Consider the following 5,036-nt stretch of genomic DNA (forward strand, 5'->3'; position numbering starts at 1 on the left):
GTGAGCCTTTTTTAAATTAATTCCTGAATGAATCAGCCATTTGAACAAATCAAATGACTTAAAGACATTTACTGCCACTTGCTGGCAGATTTAGTTTCTCATTTAGTAGTCTCAGCCTCAGACGTCATGCCCACGGAACGTTGGCTAAACACCTGATGCATATGGTACACTTAACTGGAAATACTTGTTGCACACCAGTCTGTTGTAGTGGGGACATTTCCACATCCCGAACTGGATGCTGAACGTAACGAACTATGATTGGCTGTTTGGCATGTCGGTCAAACGGCCTTATGGGCGGGCCTTGGCCAATGAAAGCTGCCATGGATTCCAGACCTTCAGCCGTCAGTCTGAAGGTCTGGCTACGCGAGACTACTCATTTAGAGTATCATTTCATAAAAAAAATATAATAACAAAAATAGTTCACCCCAAAAAAATTTTTATTATTTAATTTCTTTTGTGGAACATAAAAGAGGATATTTTGAAGACTGTTGGCAATGCTGTTTTGGTTACCAGTGACTTTCATTGTATGAACAGAAAATACTGAGATGCTTCTCAAATTACATTCTTATATGTTCCATTTTATTACGTTAGGCCATTGCAGCCTAAATGTTTATGTGTAATAAATTTTATGTTGAATCAAATAAAATATTTCTTTCTAAAGCTAATTGGAAAGTCTACTTGGTACTTTCTTATTTAAAACAAAAATAGCTTTAAATAGTCCTTTCTGGGAATTGTCACAGTCAAATTTATTTTGTGATTAATAAGACTAAAATATCAAAACATCATGTTTTAATCGACTGACAGGCCTAATATGTCACAGTCATTTTTGTGGCGCTCGACCCAAAGATCATCTAAAACAATTTTTGTTGGCGTGCTCATGGGCTGCTTTTGATGCCCATTCAGGAAGAAGATGATGTTTATGTATTTCATTCAACATTTATTTTATTTCAAGTAACTTTTTTAAGTTTTAATTTTAGTTTCAGTTTCAGTTTTAGTTAACTATAATAACCTTGGTTGGCAACCCTGGTATGTAAAGAATTTTTTTTTTCCCACTTCATGGTTCACAGTAGTCTGTTATTTATTTGTGAGAATGCCATAATACAATGATCGTCAACACCCTTACCATCTAACGTTTTAATCTCTGTCGCTTAGGAGGAAAAATAAACAGGCTTTCACTCACTAAATATAGCAGCCATCATCATTAGCAAGTGGAGAACCATGAGCTGAACCAAAATGGATTGATGGCAAAGAGGAATCAATCTATAGTCTGTGGAGCGAGAAGAGAAGATTAAAAAGTGGAAATTGAGGCCATTTCTGGATAGATTTCCCTCCCAAAAGCTGAACGCAGACCAAAAGCTGTGCTGCCCTCAGGCCCGCGCTCAGCCTTATCATTTCCATCCTCTCTGTATCTCCTGCGTTTATCTTCACATTATAAGAAAATAACATTTCACCTAAGTGTCTTTTTATGTCTCCTCCTAATGTTGGGGACTATTGGGGTTGTGTCATATTGTGCTGTTGTTTGTCTGTGATGACTGTGATCGACAAATACTATGCAAAATTGCAGTGGCCTTGTTTCAAACGACCGACTAACAAGCTTGAATTCTCAAACCTATTTCCTTTTTGTTTTAATGCCCAAGCTTGTTTTTTCAGTGCCAATGTTCTTTTTAATGGACGGTTTGCAACGATGGCAAACATGGTGAAATGGCTAAAGCTCAGGCTGGAAAGATTGCTGGTCTGAATCACTCAAGAATCCAAGAAATATTGTAATTAAGAAATATTATAAAGAAATGTGCAATTGCAGTGTTTGTGTTCGACTTATATATTAGCAAGGTACAAGGCTAAAATTGCCACATACTACTCTACTGTTCAAAAGTTTGGTTAAAAGAATGTTGGATTGCAGAGTGCAAGCTGCTGTTTTATGCAGTTTTAACCCAAATTTGGTGTAAAAATAGTTGGAATTTTAATTGCTTTAAACATGTGGTGCTCATTAATCTCATGTTGTCTCTACAACAAGTGCACAGGAAGTCACACTTAAAACATAAATCTTCAGAGAACACAAAGCACTGATGATCTTTACTCCTTAATTTAACAGAGAAAGCCAAACACAACCAATGGCATTTCTAAACCTAAGCGCAGTGGAAGTGAATGTTCTTTGCAATCATTTCTCATTCAAGGTGTGGCATGTTGGGTAATGAGACCAATCATCTGTGGTCAAACTGTGATATTAATAAGCTTTCGCTCGACTGGACTCAGAAGCTGTGTGATTACCTGTCACACTTCATTTGTCGATTCTAAAAACACTACATGACTCTTTCCTGGTCGCAATTTAGCGGCCATCTCATTCAGAAGCATCACTATGTACAACAGAGCCACATACCACGTTATTTATTTACTTTTCACCTGCAAAAAATTAAATGTTAACACAAATGTGGTCTAAAAAGGTTTTTGCACTTGCTAACTTAACTTTTTTTATACCAAAAACAAACAGTAAGCCCAGCCCAGATGCAAAAATACGACAACATATTACTTAAAGTGACTAAGTAACGCAATTAGTTACTTTTTAGGAAGTAACACAATATTGCAATGCATTACTTTTAAAGGAACCATATGTAGGATTGTGGCCAAAACTGGTACTGCAATCACTTTCAAAATACTGTAGAACGGTGTATCCCCTCCCCCTCCCCCCTGGCTCGAGGTTGCCAGCTAAGCTGCAGGATCCAGCAGGAATGTAGGCCGCTACAAGGAGCTTCCAATGGCAAGTGACGAATGTCACAGTATTTTTTTTCTTCTGTTAATTATGTTTATGCTTCACGAGAGATGTTTTGCAAAGTAATTATGTATCGCAAAAATTTACTAATGGCGATTAGCCAAATATTTCGTAAAGCTGTACTGTAATACAACATTTCAGTCGGAACATAGATTGTTTTCATACCCTGCTAGTGGTGCGATATAAAGCTTTTTATAAACGCATTTAGCACGGGCGACCGTGGAAAATCCACTGTGTACGGAAGCAGAGTTAGCCAAACATAGATGAATCTTACCTGTCCAGTAGAAAATTAGCAACATTGGTGTCTGTCTTCAAATTCTTCTCCGTTTTCAGCCATCTCCATCTTTCAAAGGCATCTCCTATACAAATCCTTGTTTTATTTCGGACTTTGTCACAACGTATTTCGGATTCATAACGAGGTCTTTTAGGTTTCGTAACGAGGTCTTTTAGGTTTCGTAACGTTATACATGTTTTATCCGACACGTTCGTAGCTGCAGCTGTAACTAGAGCAGAGCTGGCAACCCGGATGACGAAACTCTACTGACTTCATGATTAGTAGATAGCTGGAGGGTGGAGCCTCAGACCAAAACACAAAATGACAAAAATAACATCGGTTGTGGGCTGCAACTTTCACTTTTAAATGACAATATCCTGGCCGGACCACTGTTGTCAGTGATATAAGTATTTGAAATGAACATGATTTCTTAATGTCTAGTGACATGTCAGGGCCATTTTATGATTAACTGAAATAAATTTCTTACATACGGTTCCTTTAAAAGTACCTTCCCAGTGCTGGATATACTAGGCGTAAATCTGTCTCACCTGACCATTGCAAAGATCTTAAAATCAGGTGTAAAGCCTGAGAAATGGTGACAATACCAAAATCACTCTGGTTTCTGTACCTTGAGTTTAAAATGTTCTCGAACGGCATGATATGAGACGTGCTGAGATACCACATCTTTATTCGTAAAGCTCAAATTGGCCCATCATTATCTTTTAATTACCACAACCCAATATTGGGCCCTATTATAGGCAGATAATTAATCATGTATAATGGTGCAATAGGATATTGTGATTTTGTGGGGCAGAAAGGTTGGGAGGGGGTTATTTTGTGCAAACAGGGAGTTAATAGCAACTCTTCTGAGTTTCATTATTTGCACATGAATACACTCTGAATAATGGATGAATAGCTGTGTAAAGGGGCAGCGAGCGGAGATGAAACCGTGGGGTAAATTCACTGCTCTTTATATAATTCCCCATCATTCAGCTACCGCAGTATCAAGCCAGATTCGTGTTTACTCAAAGTAAATTAGAGCATGGCATGATTCAAAGCAACAGTTCAACCCAAAATAGCAATTTAGTTGTCATTTGCTCACCTTTACGTTCATCCAAACTTATATGACTTTCCTGAAAAGGAGAAATGATTGTCATTCCTGTCCATTTATTGAAAACGAATGAGCACTGTAAAGGCCTTTTCACGGCGAGAGCGAAAAAGCGAAACGAATATATCGGATGACGCGCTGGAATAAAACAACAGATTCCTATGAGTGCTCCCACATAGACTGCAAACATTCGCGCACCGAAAAAGCGAATGTTTTTTTAAAGGGGTCATCGAATGCCAAACTAACTTTTAGATGTTGTCTGAACATTAATGTGTGTTGGCAGTTAGTGTACACAACCACCCAACAATGATAAAAATCCACCCAGTAGTATTTTTTAATCTTTAAAAGTAATATACCCTTTTTAAAATTGGGTCATTCTCAGCTTTTTGTCGTTGTGACGAAACACAGTTGATTGACATGAGCGTCTTATCTTAGACCCACCCTCACCGAGCAGAAACAGTCCAAATACCATTGCCATTGTGTGACTCAGGTGCAGAAGAAGACTCTAATTGAGCGATTGAGGTGTTCTGTTGTTGGAAGTAATAATGAACATAGCAGTCGTCATTTACTCCCGACATCTGAGCCACTAAAGACGCAGAGGACAACGTTACATTCATTTTTAAAAGTAAAGTGTCGACCCGATCTACATATGCGTCTATGTTCGTGTGAATCGTTCGTGATGCAGCTTCACCCACAGCAGAAGTGAGTAGAAGGGTTTTTATGCATCTTTGCAAATGGCCTTTCTTAATAATGTGCTTGTTGGCAAGTTTCGCCGATAAACGCAGCTAAACGCAGCTAAATGCGGCTAAAATAAACATTACTCATAATCCCAGAGAGGGGCGGGGTGGGGCGAGCAGAGCTCAGTGGTATTTATATTGGCCATGTCT

This window comes from Garra rufa, chromosome 11 (assembly GCF_049309525.1).
Source record: "Garra rufa chromosome 11, GarRuf1.0, whole genome shotgun sequence".
Classification (NCBI taxonomy): Eukaryota; Metazoa; Chordata; class Actinopteri; order Cypriniformes; family Cyprinidae; genus Garra; species Garra rufa.